This window comes from Dreissena polymorpha, chromosome 16 (assembly GCF_020536995.1).
Source record: "Dreissena polymorpha isolate Duluth1 chromosome 16, UMN_Dpol_1.0, whole genome shotgun sequence".
NCBI lineage: Eukaryota > Metazoa > Mollusca > Bivalvia > Myida > Dreissenidae > Dreissena > Dreissena polymorpha.
The window spans coordinates 35,744,411-35,762,630 of NC_068370.1; positions in this window are offsets into that span (position 1 = coordinate 35,744,411).

The following is an 18,220-nucleotide window of genomic DNA, read 5'->3' on the forward strand; positions in this document are numbered from 1 at the left end:
AAATGGTATGCAAGCATTGTGGACATCAAAATCAATGGAAACAATCATTCGTGGTTTTATAAACCAGATTTCAGCAGTGTTCGCAACCAGTTTGAAGTTCGCTGTGTTGACTCTTCCCATCTGCTAACCCAGGGCGAGGCAGAAAAGTTGCAAGGGTGGTTTACATGAGTTTTCAAACGCGCCTTGGTTACGAGTGGCTGAAAGTCGAAAAACTCTGTTGACGAAAGTAATGGTAGATGGACTTATTGACCCAATGTCAGTTCCAATGGCTACAACACATTTTTCTCAACAAGTAGAACAGATTATGCGTAGTAATGGAGATAATGAATGTGCAGATCTGTGCAAAGATATTCGCAACTGGTGGGAATCTGAAGATACTGCAGGAATACCAGCAAATGAAAGAATTAACTTACAAACAGGACTGAGAGATCGACTATTACGTTGTGATGATTGTGATCACTTTCCTCCGGCTATGATGTGGATTAAAGGATGGCCAATACAGTTATGGGAAGCATTATTGGCTAATATAGATGCAAAAGCGCTTTTATATTGTCTATGTCACGGGGGTACGTACAACGTACGTTCATTCAGTAGCATGTTGGGTGAAACGTATTTCTCTGAATTGGTTTTAAATGACAAACGAGGTCGAGGGACAGTGTCCTGTCAGGAGTTTGGTCAATTTGTTGGAACCACCATAGAAAGAGTCCAAGCAAGGCTTGATCCCAACAGGCAAGCAAATGCGCAGTAAATATATTGTCAATTTACATTTAGACTGAATTATTACTGCTACAGTATGGACGTGAGCTCGACTCAGGAACACCTCATATTTGTATTAATGCTCTTATGTTAGATATTCCATTATTAAGATAAAACTTCAGTAAAGTAAAGAGAAGGTCGCAGTTAATTTATGTGTAAGATTTTACGCCGTTTTCAACACATGGTCGATCATACGTCTCACTGAGAACAGCCGACCTTGAATCTGAGGTAGTGCACGTGAAAGTAGATATGATCATATGATAAATCACCACACTTTAATACAAATATGAGGTGTTCCTGAGTCGAGCTCACGTCCATACTGTAGCAGTAATAATTCAGTCTAAATGTAAATTGACAATATATTTACTGCGCATTTGCTTACCTGTTGGGATCAAGCCTTGCTTGGACTCTTTCTATGGTGGTTCCAACAAATTGACCAAACTCCTGACAGGACACTGTCCCTCGACCTCGTTTGTCATTTAAAACCAATTCAGAGAAATACGTTTCACTCAACATGCTACTGAATGAACGTACGTTGTACGTACCCCCATGACATAGACCATATAAAAGCGCTTTTGCATCTATATTAGCCAATAATGCTTCCCATAACTGTATTGGCCATCCTTTAATCCACATCGTAGCCGGAGGAAAGTGATCACAATCATCACAACGTAATAGTCGATCTCTCAGTCCTGTTTGTAAGTTAATTCTTTCATTTGCTGGTATTCCTGCAGTATCTTCAGATTCCCGCCAGTTGCGAATATCTTTGCACAGATCTGCACATTCATTATCTCCATTACTACGCATAATCTGTTCTACTTGTTGAGAAAAATGTGTTTTAGCCATTGGAACTGACATTGGGTCAATAAGTCCATCTACCATTACTTTCGTCAACAGAGTTTTTCGACTTTCAGCCACTCGTAACCAAGGCGCGTTTGAAAACTCATGTAAACCACCCTTGCAACTTTTCTGCCTCGCCCTAGTTAGCAGATGGGAAGAGTCAACACAGCGAACTTCAAACTGGTTGCGAACACTGCTGAAATCTGGTTTATAAAACCAGGAATGATTGTTTCCATTGATTTTGATGTCCACAATGCTTGCATACCATTTTTGGTAGCGCTCCGGCCAAATATACAATGCATACCAGACACTGAGCTCATGTTTGGTAAGTTTCTTTGCAATTACAGCTAATGCAGTTTCAGACAAAGATTTCACAGCTCGTCTGATAACCTTACGGTTTGTTTCCAGTGCTGGACATTCAATCTTTAGGTAATTACAGATTGTTTTTATCTTTGACTTCTTTGTATTTGATTCATTTATTTGAACACCTTTGCTCTTCTTTAAGTATCTTGCAATTGTTCTAAGTTCGACATCTAAAAAAGATTGTAGGCCAGCATATGTTTGAAAAAGCTTTTCAAATTCAATTAGCTTCAGATCGTCCCATTTCTGACGCTTATTGCAGTGTTGTGTTGTCTTTAACAAAGCCAATGTGCATGAAAAATCATGTGAAGTCAACATGCTCTGTCTGGATTCACTGTTATTACTCAACGAAATACTACATGAAGGCACAGCTTGGTTGTTGGTTGTATCCTGTTGACGTTCACCGACTTCAATCTGCTCGTCTATCTCGTCTTTCTGCTCCTCGCTTTGCACTTCAAGCAGTTGCTCGGTCCATTCCTCCGCATTTATATTAGCTAGGAAAGCTTCGACCTCTTCAGGTTCTGTAATTACAGTCATATTTAAAACCTGTGTGTTCGCGTTGTCTGATTCCATAACTTCATCAGGTACACTGTCCGCAAGTGTAAATTTAGGTTTGCACTTTTCTTCAACGGTTTCGTTGGTTGAAACTTCATTGGAGTGTGGACGAAATTTTGGACACTTTTTCTGGTACTCTGCTTCTATTACATGTATGGTCACATTGTTTTCAGCAATTTCACTTACTGGTTTGATTTTAAAGCTCCACATTGGTTGTCTGTTGATTTGTTTAATGGTCGATATAATTTCGCTTTTGGACATGTCAATTACATTTTTCCAGACATCTTTTTGGAGCTGCAATTTGGTTAACGGCTGCACCTGTTTTTGTTCGCACCACTATTCCATGCCATTGTCCATCAAAAGATGAGCAAGGTATATGAATTGTCTGTTCATAACAACGGTCATGTACGTCTTCTGCTATAGAGCGCATAGTTCCCGTCGTCAAACTATAACCTTTTGGAAACCACGCTACGGGGGACCATTTTACATTTTCTTTATCCCAACTTCTATCAAGATCACTGACTAGAAATACTACTGCTTCTGTTGCTCTCTCTCTGTTCAGCTCGTAAAACGCCTCTGCCTCAGCTTTGACCTTATGTAAAATTGCTTTCACGTCCCAGATAGATATTATTGGTTGCGAGTAAAGCGTGGTGCTTGAAGAGTGCACCAGCGAACTAAATGTTCCTACAAATTCGACTTGTTTACTTATCTCTGTTAATCTTTCTTTTAGTTTCTTCTGTTCTTCACTTAGCTTTGTTGGTTTATTGACTTTATCGTGTCCGTACATTGCAAATGCTATTTTCATTGCTTCTTGAAAGAGCTGACAGTCTCTTTTTACTCTGAAAACCACTGTTTCTTCTGCTGTCCAACTCACAAATAATAAGTAATTTACATTCAATACTTCTATTTGTGAAAGGCATTGCAGAAGGTACCTTACAGGAAACTGATTATGGATTCTATAGTAAGGGCATTTAATTTCTACTCCTACTTTTGTGGTTGAAATATCAGAGTCTTCTCGAAGGCTACCATCTGGCGAAACGATCATGAAACAGTCGTTATCTGCAGTTTGTATTGCAACACAACCTTCTTCACAAAATGTTAAGTCCGGTTCAACTACAGGTAAAACTTTGCCAACTAATGTTGCCACACCATTTATCTCGTTCACTACACCATGTTCAATTGCCTTTTTCTGTTCTAGGGTCGGGTCCTTCTCTGCGATACCACACATAACTTTATCAAAGTGATCTTTCTGACGTTTCAGTCCATCCCCTCCGATAGCAGTGAATAAGCTGCTGCCCGTAACTTTTGCACGCTTTCTGTATTCAAACCATTCGTTTGACCGCTGTTTCATTAACCGCGTACTTTCTTCTGCATTTGTGAGATTTTCTTTCTGACGTTGAATGTCTACAAAAAGGGGTGTTTCATGTATGTTTATAGTTTCTCCAGCGACATAGCCCCTTCCGTTCAGTGACGCAACAGTAAGGCAAATGTTTTCTCTTAATTCGCATGCACTCTTCAGATACTCGTCTATGTCGTGCACAAATGCGATAATGGCACTCACCGCATACACAAACTTTCCTTTTCTCCAATCAGATTCACCGCCTCGCTCTATCAGCTTTGATTTACAATATTCCTTTTTTCTTCGTATTTCACGAATGGCAATGATGTCACAAGAAATACTTTTAACTACGTTTAGTAGGAACATTTGCAATTCCAACTTGTAAGTTTCAGGTATTTCATCTATGTTCTTTGCTTGAACTTGAAAGTTATCTAAACGTCGGTCCATGAAATTAATTTAACCTATTTGAAGGTCTAGATCACTTTTTTTTCTGTAAGAGATTTGCCAATCTCGTGACCTAGCAGATCAATATCACCGGAATCAACACTCAGTCCTATTTTCAATTTTTTACCGTCGAACGTCAAGCAAGCAGATTGATGTTCTAAATTTAAACTAAGGATGTGCATGATATCTTCATAAATCCCTGGCTTTCGTTCCCCTATTACACTGAATGGATCGTGTCCTCTTAAAATTTTCTGATCAGGCACAGCAAAATTGATTTCAGATGTGTCAGGCGAATACAGACCTGGTGTTGCTAGTTTTTCTACTAAATCACCGTGACTTTTGTAACCACCCATAAAATGTAAAAATCTTCCTCCACACATTCTACAACCAAGTTTCCAGAATAATTTTGATTGGTCCGAGTATCTCATGTTGGTTGTAGTTTTATGTTCAAACCAATGTACAACTTCAAGCTAAGGTAAAAATGAAATATTTGTCAGTGGGAATTTCTTTTCTTTAACTTGCCGAAAAAATGTGAGAAATGATTGATCTAAGTCACCATGGGCGGATAGTTCTGTCATTACATCTGGTACAAGTTGTATAATTTCGGCGATTACTTTGTCTTCCTCAGAGCAATACTCCCTGGTATTGATATCATATTTGCCCGCTTCTTTTTTATTTTCATCATTTGTTTCAGAAGCAGAATCTGTGTCCGATAGTAAATTTGTCGAGATATCGGTGTAACGGGTATCGTTTTCATGCTTTTCTGTTAGTGGGCCTCTATTAGTCTCTTTGAATAGACTTCTTGGTGTTAAGATCTTGATCTTTTTACACGCTGGTGACGCTCGGTACACTGGTGATCTAAATTGTGATTTAATTGGAGTTTTGGTTAAACTTAGTTTTCCGCAAGTTATTTTGTTTTCAACATTTAATCTTGTTAGCAGCTGGGTGTTTATTGTTTTATGCTTGGTCACAACGATCTTCTTTTTGTAGGCGTTCTTTGGCCTCTGTAAGGTAAGCCGTGTCTTTTTTCGTGTCATTTTCTGAAATGGACAATGGTGTACTTATAAATTGCATAAATTGGGGTGGGGGGATAATCATTGTAAATGTTACGTTTTTGTATTTTAAGTACAGTAAGAGAACTATTGATATTGACAAACTAAAAAGCCCGTGGACTTTTAATTGTTTTCACGATGTTCATTAATAAAAAATATTTTTACTAGCGCTTCAAACTATTAAAATAATTAGTATTTGTGATACATGTATTAATCTAAAGTATTTAAATGATACCAAACCGGATTTCACCAGATACAAGTATGTCATTTGTACGAAAAAGTGCATGCCTTGTAACATTTACCGGTATCACAAAAATATGGTAATAGTAAAAATAGAATCATATTTAAATGTTGCATTATTCTGAAAATATCCGACGTTTAATTTCTCGCCTTTAGACAATACGTGAAACATATCATAACATTAACGTGAAACATATCATTAATTTGTATTCCGTGAAACATATCATTTTTGTTTTGTGATTTATTATGCAGAAACTGCAAAGTTTTCAGACTCTCAGGCGTATTGTTTGTAATGTAAAGAAACCCAGGTGTATATTTAATAAGAACGAGTTTAGTAATGTAGATTTTAATCATATTTGTGAAGAATTCATTTTAATCCGTGAAAACTATCACTGTCATTCATTCGCATGTGTACAAATGCAAAGGGTAAGCGAGAAAAGTACTCAGTAATATATGACATGTAAGGTACCATTACACGCGGAATTCGATTCCGCATATGATAGGCTACATCTTAGAAAATTAAAATCAAACGTTTAGGTACAAGAAATAAAAATAATACTCTTACCGAGACAATGACGCCGCCATTATCCGTGTTTCATATCAAAATAAAACCACGTGATTCCCCGCAGTGATGTACCGGTACTTGGGTTTTGTCTTATTGGTGTTTATTTAATAAAATTTGACGTCTAGACGGTAGGGATAATTAAAACAAAAAAATCTCTGTTAAAAGTGCGGTGACACCCCTTTGTTATTTGTGTTTTATGATGAAAATACGTAGATGAATATATTTGAGCAGTTTCGCAGAATTCTATTTGGTAGATTTTTTTAATTCCATTTATGTGGTTAAAATAGTAAAAAAAATGAAGTTTTTTGGGGTGACATAAAAATTTAAAAAAATTCTTAAAATTTAACTTGTGTGCTCCATTTTATTGGTAGTGTGTGGTTTAATTAAATGTTATATGATGTATCTTAGCTTAAATAATATCTACATGTTGCCAATTTCATAGGTTATTAATTATTTTTACGCAATTAGAGATTTTTCAGTTTTATTGAAAAAGTACATGTTATATTATAGTGAATAAAATCAAAACAAGGCCGGTGACCCTATGTTTTTATTTCATTTTTCATATTGTATTTGAATGTATATCTTAAATATAAATTTTTGGCAAAATCTTTTTGATGGAAAAAAATCAGCAAAACTGCAGCAACTTAAGCAGATTTATTAAGGAAGTTGTTCCCCTTGAATAGTTGCCTGTTTGAAATTTAAAAAGTATCAAATCAACATATTTTCATGGATATGAAGACATTCTATTATTTTAATTAAACATGTTATTGATGTGTTTATTTCTTAAATAATTTGTGTCAAGTGATATAAATGACAAATAAACAACAAAGACACGGATACGCCTTTGTATTCACACTGTCTAATTAGCGTCTTTGTTGCCGCTGCATCATTACTCGAAATTACACATCAAAAAGCAATCATTGTCGTTCCGATGAATAATTAATCAATATATTTATGTGTTATAACGGCTAGACAATCTCCATAGGAAAGGCTAAACGTACAGAGCCGTACGGCTAGCCTATTGTCTAGCCGTACTGGGCCGTACGGCTAGCCTCTTGTCTAGCTGTACGGGGCCGTACGACTAGCCACTGCCTTCTTAAAATAGTTTCTCTCTTATTGATGTTTCTAACAGATCATCTATGGTGTATATCACTATATACATCCAGTATTGCCCTGCAAAACTGACAGTGAATTTCCATGTGTTTTTATTCTGCATGTCTGTGAAAATATATTAGTATGTTCAAGTATATATTTTAAAAGTATTACGATTAATTACTTTAAATAATGATTTAGTTCTTAGCAATCATTTTATATTATATAAATTATATGTGATAATCTGCATTTCTTTTTATCTATGTGTTTGTTTATCTTGTTGTTAAGAATTTGTTTTTGTCGGAAAATAGCTTTGATAGCTAATGTTAACTGTTTGTAAAAACCGACTTTAAATAAAGTTTCTTGTATCTTGAATTTTGTATCTTGTATTCCATCAACTGCAATACTATTGGTGGAATGTAACCTACATACATTAAATCTCTATGGTTTTTTTTATATAAAACTTAAAAAGGTTTCAGGTGAAATATAAGCTATATTAAAACTAATAGTAATTATATTATTCACTTTAGCATTTAGTGAGATAATTTTGACTAATGTATAATAATGATGTAAGCGCCCACGCACCCTGGTGACAATAGGTTAAGGACACAAGCGATGCACAGTCCAAATACAGGTGAAAATCTGCAAATTATAAACAATCAGGTGTGTTTTCTATACTACATTAAGAGTAAGAGTGAAAACTTATTTGTCGTTTATGTTAGTGCTCGTTGTTAAAGCATGCAGTCAATCGTCCCAAATGCAAAAGCTAGTTACATATTTGACAGCCATGTATTTACTCGTTATTTTGTTGAGGCTCAAATCCCAATGGAGAAATCTGTCTGCGACCACATGCTATCCCAGGCCTTGAAAAAATCCACTCGACTGCTTGAATTTGCGAGTGAAGTTGACAGTCGTGCGAGTTAAGATTGTTAAATACTCGACTGACTGGGCGAGTGCTGTTTTTCCGGTTGAGAAAAATATATTCAGTTCCAGAACTCCTGCCTTATCGATAGTAATTGAGAACTTTTTTTCAAACCAACAAAAGATAGGTTTAGTACACACAGAAACTGCACTTATGTTCTGACAATGTAAATGACATAACAGGCACAGTAGAAATAATTTTCCAAATCGGCTTCTTTCCTTTCATAGATGTCAAGAAGTTTGCAAAACGGAACTAATCAGTATTTCTCGGAAAATCCTAGATATACAAGGGGTGTTCCAGAAGTTTGTGGATTTTCGCTATAACTTTCATTTGGTAACATAAATGGACAAACAAATAGCATGTTAAGAATATTTTGTCCTTTCCAAATCTACTCTCCAAATATCATGGAAATACATAAAACAATAAATATATATCAGAGATTTAAACATGTGCACAATGCGCACACCATGTGTAACGTTTCTGTTCAACGTCAATGACATTATGAAGTTAACAACTGTCAAATCTTTTCCACCTAATCACCTCCAACGCGAATGCACTTTATGTGTCGGGAAATCCACTTGTCAAAAGTGTCTCTATACGTGTCAGTGTCAAAAGACGACATGATTCGCTTTGCTGCAACTGTAAGTTCCTGTTCACTTACAAAGTGAAAACCGCGCAACTGTGATTTAACTTCCGGGAAGACGCAGAAGTCCATAGGGGCCAAATCTGGGCTTTAAGGAGGATGACTTAGGCGCTGAAACCCGATCACATCTATCTCAAGTTCCGTTGACTGGGCCCTATGCGCAGGTGCATTGTTGTGGTGTAGTATGATTGCTGAGGCATCAATGGTAGGTCTCTTTTACCTTAGAGCATTCATTAAATCCCGGCAAAGTACCTGCAGTAGGCAAATTAAAGAATTTTGAGTTTCATGTAACTTTTTTAAATTGTATTTAATTTATTTTCTATTTCGAATACAAATAATTTTCAGTAATAACAAAATCGTCAAAATAACAATACATAGTTCAATAACGAAATTGTAATTACCTTTTGATAATATGTAGCATTTATTGTCTGACCATCCGGCACCTTGTGGATGAGCAGCATTCCCCGTCTATCCATGAAGAAGATGAACATATGTTTGCCACCAGACTTCATAACCCGGGATTTCTTCAGCGGACGACTTGCTGCTGTTTGCCACACTGAGGATTGTGCTTTCGTCTCCGGATTGTAATGCCATAACCACGTCTCATCAAGTGTGATGATATGGTCCAAAAAGCGCTCTTCTTCTTTACAATATCTTCTCAAAAACTCTTCTGAGCACTTAACGCGTTTCACTTGTTCTTCATCAGAGAGAAGTTTTGAAACCCATCGAGCACTAACCTTGCGCATTTTGAAATTGACCTCGGTTAGTATTCTGTAAACCGTTGAAATGCCAATCCCAAGCTCTTCTGCGATATATCGCACGGTTAAACGCCTATCTGTTTTAATCAAGTCTCTTACTTTGTCCGTCATGGTTTGTTTAACTAGCGCCAGCCTACCACTTCAAGCATCATCTTCTACCGTTTCGCGCCCATTTCTAAATCTATCGTGCCATTTGAATACCAACGATCTTGAGCAGTTGAATTGTTTTGACTTTTTAACTTTCTCAAACGTTTTGGTCGGTGTGTAGCCCAATGAGTGACAAAATTTAATCACCGTGCGTAGTTCAACGTTGTCAACTGACGACATGATTTCATTATGTTAATGACTTTGGGGTGTTACAGCTGAGAATGATGTAAACAACTTTGAATATTCAACCTACGTGTGACGTATATATGTGACGTCAACCTCACGGAAATTTGCCGTAAATTCTGTTTATCAACGACATTTAAACCAAATTTAAATTCGTGTAACGCTCATACTTATAATAAAATACACGGGTGTGCCGGCATGTCGTTACTGAGGTCTCTATGGCAACGCGTTTCAAACGCGCTTTAAGGAATTCATGCATTTTTAGCTTATATATAAAGTCCATGATAATTGGTTTGTATAATATGTAAATTTCATTGACTTTTACCAGCAAACTAATAAGTTATAGCGAAAATCCACGAACTTCTGGAACACCCCTCATATATTTAAATAAATAAATAAATATATATATATATTTTTTATATTTATTTATCAAGTCAATGCTTAGACCAAGTAATTTTGGCAAATATGGAATCAACTTGCTGTAAACACATGCTCAATAAACCATTGAAATCCACCTTTGTTCTCTGCAAAAGATTTGAAAGGCAGTGCTATGTACCTTCTATTACTTAATTGGACGATTGCCATTGAGTAACAAACAAACGATTGGTTCAGCACATGCGTTTTTGTAATTTTCGCTTTATTGTAACAATTTTTCAGGAGATAATCCCTCGTATGAGGAAATCAAATTTAAATGGGACGAATCGTTACGCAATGAATTCCGCTCGGGAATAATGGCAAAATTACCGGATTTTAATAGAATTGTGAACGATATAAATTACTATTGTAATTAATCGATTAACAATGCGTTGAATAGTTTTACTGACGTTTTTCGCAGAGTAGCGGATCCGGGTTTTTTTCGAAATCTATTGTTATTTCTAATAAATCCGAATTTGAAGAAAGTGGTAGCTTTAAGCATAAAGATTGGTTTGATACCGACTGTAAAATTGCACATTTAAACTATAAAAGAATGTTAAACTTATTTAATTCTGACAGAAATGATGTCAATAGAACGCAGTTATTAGAGTACAAACGGGCGTATAAAACATTAATCAACAAAAAGAAGACAGACTACAATCAAAGGAAAGTAACCGAGTTAGAGAGTTTGAAGAATAAAAAAGCCAAAGATTTTTGGAAATACTTCAAATCTTGAAAAAACAAAGGTGAAACTATATCATTAGATAATTTTCATTCAATTTTCTCAAGTATTAGCAGTGGTATTTATGAATTCGAGAATGATAATGCTGAATCATTTTGTTCCAATAATAATTTTGATTTGCCGAATACTCGATTTCCGGAACTTGATCTACCATTTACTATTAATGAAATAATTAAAGGTATTAATTCTTTGAAACGAAATAAATCTTGTGGAAGTGATTGCCTTTTGAATGAATATCTGTTTGAATGTAAAGTTATTATTTCATCTCATATATGTGACCTATTTAATGCAATTTTAAACTCTGGTGTTTATCCAGAAAAGTGAACTGAGGGTATAATAATCCCTATACACAAAAAAGGAAATACTTCAGATATTAATAGTTATAGGGGAATAACACTTCTAAGTTGGTTATCTAAACTGTTTACCTCTGTTGTAAATGCACGCATTGAAACCTTTTGTAACAACTTTAATATTATTTCGGACGCACGGTTCGGATTTAGAAAAGGGCGGTCCACTGTTGATGCCATTTTTATTTTAAAGTCTTTAGTACAAAAATATGTTAATGAAAATAAAAGGGTATATGTTATATACGTTGATACGTTAAAATGTTTTGATTTATAGAAATGGTTTATGGCTAAAATTATACAAATGTGGTATTGAAGGCAAACTGCTCAGAATTATTCAAAATATGTATTATAATGTCAAATCTTGTGTAAGGCATTGTTCATCCTATTCAGAATATTTTAGTTATGCTGTCGGACTTCGTCAAGGGGAAGTAATGTCACCTCTACTATTTATCGAATATCTAGAATTATTTTACAAGATAGTTCTACTTCCGGTTTGCTTATTGATGATATTATACTTATATTGTTGCTTTTTGCTGATGAATATGGCAATAATAGGTTAATCGCCTGAAAAAGTACAATCTCATTTGGACGTTTACTTGAATACTGCAATACCTGGGGACTAAAGGTAAATATAAATAAAACAAAAATTATGGTTTTCCGTAAACGTGGTCGTCTTTTACCATCAGAACATTGGACGTATAATGGTCAACCAATATAGGTTGTCAATGATTCTAATTATTTCGGTACAGTTTTTAATTATACAGGTAACTTCTCTTTGAACCAAGAATATCTAGCTGGTAAAGCACTAAATATTTGTTTCATTAAATGTAAAGAATTTGATTTAAAACCTAAAACGGTAAGTCAGTTGTTTGATGCTTTTGTTAGTTCAATTCTTAACTATGCATGCGAAGTTTGGGGCAACACAACGTAAAAAGAAATCTAACGAATACATTTAAAATTTTGCAAAAGATTGCTGACTGTTAAACGGAACACTTGTAATGCAGCAGTGTATGGGGAGTTGGGTCGGCATCCTTTATTTATTAATCGTTTTATTAGAATTGTTAAATACTGGTTTAAAATTTCAAATTCTGATAAAATTATTATGAAAAGTGTATATTTACAAGCCCTGCAAGATAGTTATAAGAGACATATACATTGGGTTAATAATGTTAAAAGGCTGTTAGACACATATGGATTTTCACATGCTTTTGATGATGTGAATTTGGTCGATGTTAATATATTTTTACATCAATTTAAATGTAATGTTATTGATATGTATATCCAGGACTGGCATAGGATTGTCGACAACAGCCCGGTTCTGGATATGTATTGTGTATTTAAACTTGTTTTTGTATATAAACATTACATTGATCATATTCCTAAACCCCTGAGGGCGTACAGTACTAAATTACGATTGTCAGTTCCTCCACTTAGAATACAGACTGGTAGATATCGCTACTCAAAACACCCAAGAAACGAACGGTATTGCCTATTATGTAACGAATCAGATTTAGAAGATGAGTTCCACTTTGTAATTAAATGTACTAAATATATCACTATCAGAAAGAAATATATAAAACCATTTTTCTACAATAAACCATCTGTGTATAAATTCCACCAATTACTAAATGGTAATAACACAAATGAGCAATTCATGTTGGCAAAATATGTTAAATATGCGTTAAAAGCAAGAAATACATTTTTGAACACTACTTTGTAGTTTACATAGGGTTTCCCCCCTAAACACTGTAATACTGTACTAATACTTGTTATATCTGACCTTGTTAGGCATTTAATTAAATGTTATAACTTGTCATTAAGTAATGTATAAATATATAATATATGTAGTTATTTATGTATTGTAAACCTATATCTAAACATAACACAATATTAAACAAAATGTTAAAAACGTGACATCATGTATGTATTTGTGATTGATGTATTTAGACGATGTACTCTGTACAAGTCTCAATAAAGTGTCTTGTCTTGTCGTATTTCATGAAAGGAAGCCGTAACAGATGAGATTTTTTAAAACTTGTATGAGCTTAAACAAACTTATCACTGATTAACAGCACTGAATGTCAATTCTTTACCACAGACGTATCTGTCTATACTGTATAAGCCGTACGGCTAGACAGTACACATAGGAAATGCTATACGTACAGAGCCGTACGACTAATGAACAGCACTGAATGACAATGCTATAAAAGAGACGAATCTGTCTATACTTTATAACTCGTACGGCCAGACAGTCTCCATAGGAAAGGCTATACGTACAGAGCCGTACGGCTAGCCTCTTGTCCTCTTCTACGGGGCCGTACGACTAGGCTTTAAATTATGACATATGAAAAAAAAAACAGATTGATAGGAGGATATGAACAAATCAGGGTTGCTAGGGTGCCCTGATTAATAATCATGTTTTTATGGAAATAATTGATTTCTGAATGTATTAGCCTTTTTGTGTTGTTAAGACATAAAATATTTAATTGAATGTCTGAAGGTTTGAATATGTTTTCATTTAGTAAACAATGTCAATTTAACTCTTAAGTGGCTGAGAAGAACGCGTGGCTGAAAAAAAAGGAAAGAGGCTTTGCTTATTGAAATTTAAAAAACAACATTGTAAACATCACTCTGTACGTATTTTTTGATCAAAAAGGGTATTTTTAGTTCACAGCGAATTTATTTTTTCAAGAATAAACCATATAAATATATAAATGTTTTGGTTAATTGTATTTCATCCAGTATTATTATAGTACCAGTTTTTGGTTACAAAACTAACAAGACTATTGTCAAGCAATATAAGTCCCCTACCGGCTCCACCATTGTCAGAAATTCCAGTTTTTTTATATATTTGTTGCCATAGCAACCAATTTTTTTTATTGAGGAACAAAATGAAATGACGTGCATAATGTCCATATTGCCATCTATCCATGTTTCAAGTTTCATGAAAAAATAAACTTTAAAAGTTATAGCAGAATCCAGAAAACCACCATTTACAGCAGTATTTCTAGTCTATTTGTTGCCATAGCAACCAGAATTTTTGACGTCGGAACGAAATGAAATAACGTGCATAATGTCCATATTGCCATCTATTTATGTTTCAAGTGACATGAAAAAATATTTAGAACTTTAAAAGTTATCGCAGGATCCAGAAAACCACCATTTTCAGCAGTATGTCTAGTCTATTTGTTGCCATAGCAACCATAATTTTTTACGTCGGAACGAAATAAAATGACGTGCATAATGCCCATATTGCCATCTATCCATTTTGTAAGTTTCATGAAAAAATATTAAGAACTTTAAAAGTTATCGCAGGATCCAGAAAAAACCACCATTTTCAGCTGTATTTCTAGTCTATTTATTGCCATAGCAACCAGAATTTATGACGTAGGAACGAAATGAAATGACGTGCACAATGTCCATTTTGCCATCTATCCATGTTCCAAGTTTCATAAAAAAAAAAAGAACTTTTAAAGTTATCGCAGGATCCAAAAAAGTGTGACGGACTGACAGACGAAGACAAAACCGTGAAACCGGTAGGGGACTTATATCATTTTTTTTAACATTCGTTACGCCTTGTTGCTCCAAAAAATCATGAAAAATAGAATTGTCAGAGTAATAAATTAATACAAACAGAAAATGCTTTCTTAGACCCTAAATATTATTTCTGCACTATTTTTTCAACAATTGCTTATGTTTTAAAATAATCATTGGTTCATGCCATTTATTTTTAAATCGTCAAAAGATGCATATAATGTATATATTAGAGCATGGTAAATATTCAGTATAACGGTTTCCTAGCAAATACATAACTACAACGAAAATTTTCAAATCTGAAACATTTTTTCAATTTTGTCAATTAATCAAAACGTGAAAATGTCCTTTTCAAACACCTTAAGCATATATTACCGGAATAGTGTATACTAAAATCCTAATTAAAATGCACGCTTGAACTACTTAAAGGGATGAGCTTTTGCTTCTAGAGGTCCCGTTTTCGAACACCATGCAAAGAAAGGCACTTGTTTTTAGCTCCACTGGTCAGAGGCCAGCGGGGCTTATGCCATGGTCCTGTGTCCGTCGTGCGTACGTGCGTTCGTACGTTAACTTTTTCTTTTAACATCTTCTTCTCCTAAAGTACTGGTCCAATTCTGATGAAATTTCTCAGGAATGTTCCTTGGGTGAACCTCTTTCAAATTTGTTCAAATTATGCCCCTGGGGTCTAATTTGACCCCGCCCCGGAAGGTCACAAAATTGAAAATTTGCTTATAAAAGGCCTATTTTGTGAAAACTTTTAAAATCTTCTCTTCCGTAACCATTAGGTCTAGGGTTATCAACTCGGGTATGTAGAGACATCTAATAGTCCTCTACCAAATTTCTTCAAATTATGCCCCTGGGGTCAAATTTGACCCTGCCACGGGGGTCACAAAATTGAACATATGCTTATATAAAGCCTATTTTGTGCAAACTTTAAAAATTATCTTGTCTATAACCGTAGGGCCTAGGGCTACCAAATTCGGTATGTAGTGACATCTAATAGTTCTCTACTTAGTTTTTCAAATTATGCCCCTGTGGTCAATTTTGACCCTGCCCCGGGGGTCACAAAAAAGAACATATGCTTAATATATCCGCGGCCCGCGAAATCTTTCCGCATTTTAAACTGTTAGATTCTGCCTAAGCATTTTTAAAACGAGCGATATAATTGGCTGTCGTTTCCCAATCCTCCAATTAAAATCGGTTTCATAAAATGTGTTTGGTATTTCGTATGCAAATGGCGCCGCGTTGAAGCGAAGATTAAGATTATTGAAATGAAAAATATAAATCGAATTAACGACTGACATCATATAGTTTGATAGGAATAATGAAACGTGTTTGTCAACGAAAAAGACTACGTTTTAGATACACGAAACACATATTTTGTTTAGAAATGTGCACAGTGAATTTGTGTCACGGAAACCAGTGTTTCTGTTTGCAAATTGGGAGTTCAGTCTACTCGCGAAGTAAAACAATTTAGAAGAGGATCTTTCGAACATGGAAATAGACAAACATGATTTGATTTATATCATAGTGGATCTGTGTATAATCAGATTCATATGCATATTCTGCTTTATTATGTTGTCACGCTGTTCAGTTAATTGAAATAGCATTAAACTAAAGATGTGAAATGCAAGATATTGAAAGGCAAACAAATTATTTGAATTAATTTATCTCAGTTTAATACATCATTAACACAAGAAGAACACTCAAGTGTGTGTGTTTATATTTAGTCCATTAACCTTGTTTGTATATAACATTTAATAAAAAAAAATGTATTGTTTTGTTTGTTTTCACCAAATGGTTAGTACAGTCGGTCGGGTAGTTCCGGATCTCGGGCATTTCCGAATCAACTTAATGATTTAATTAAAATATTAGTCTATTATAGATATTGACATATACATATAACTGCGATTTTTGGAAAATGTGATCAATTTCAAACAATAACAAAGTTTTGCTTCTTAATTTCAACGGTGTTTTCATTGAAAATCACGCGCTGTGGTAGCTATTACAGTTGTGTCATTTTACCGTCGCACCGTCTATCTACAACAGGCGTCCACAATTGAAAGACGATTTTGAAGCACATTTCCTTGGTAAATGCCTGTACATTTGGTATGAATTTGTTTGTTTAATATTATTTTTAAATTACTGTGAGTGATTTTAGTATGTGTTTATGATTTATGGAAATAAACGCATGTAAATTGCACCTCGTGATCATGTCAGTTGCGGATCAGCTGATTGGGGAAAATCTCTTAACAGTTGTTTATTGTTAAAATACTGCGTTTGTAATATTTTAAAGCTCCAGCTACCACAAACGTTTTTTTTTTGAAATATATGAAATGAAAAGTGCCATGTTTCTCATAAATTTGATATATTGTTTCATAGAAATTATTTAATTATAATACAATTTTGTGATTGAATTTAAATGAGAAATAAATAAAATAAAATTGAATTAGGCTTATTCTGTCTGTTTGTCCCAAAACTTTAACAATTCTTATAAAATGAAACTTTTTGGACCTGGTTCTCCAAATTTTACATTTTCATGCATCTGATTGAGATCTATTATGCAAACCAGTTATGAGGCAATAGGTCTTAGTCACAAGGTCAAGGCTAACACATACAGTAAGCTACTAAGCATTTGTTGCATGCATCTTGGTTTCTTTTTAAAGTATGTTTATGTGAATAGTAAATTAGTAATTAGTTATAATATTTGAAAGTATACAAGCGGAGTAATAAAAAAACAGCGGAGTACTAAAAACTGTACTATAGAAAAATATATGGATTGATAAATAATGGTAAGATGTAGTGCTGGGAGGAGATCGGTAACATTTTAAACATTTATCCTATTTTTAATGGGTATTTATGCTGCGATTTTGCATTTCAAATAATTACCAAGTTGGACTCATGGGTCCTTAAAGCACGTGAGTTTTGCACAGTCAGTGGCAATGAGGCTGAAGCGGATAATGTTATATATTGTTACATTATTGACTATTATTTGTGATCCTTGTAACTTGATATCTAGTATTGTTTTCCATTTCTTAACCATTTTTATCCCAGGGGTACTGGTTTATGTTCCAGTCCAACCTGCCCGAGCGACCGCCTGGTAATAGCGACCAACAGTCAATAACGACCACACCGATTTCCTCCCGAACGATTTCACTATATATTGAACCTGCGAATAAAGCCCACCTGTGAACAAAGACCAACGACCACCCTTTTACATTCCCAAATCTCCATTTTGATAGCTTACAACGACCACTGCAATCATAAAAATCAACGATTTCGCAACT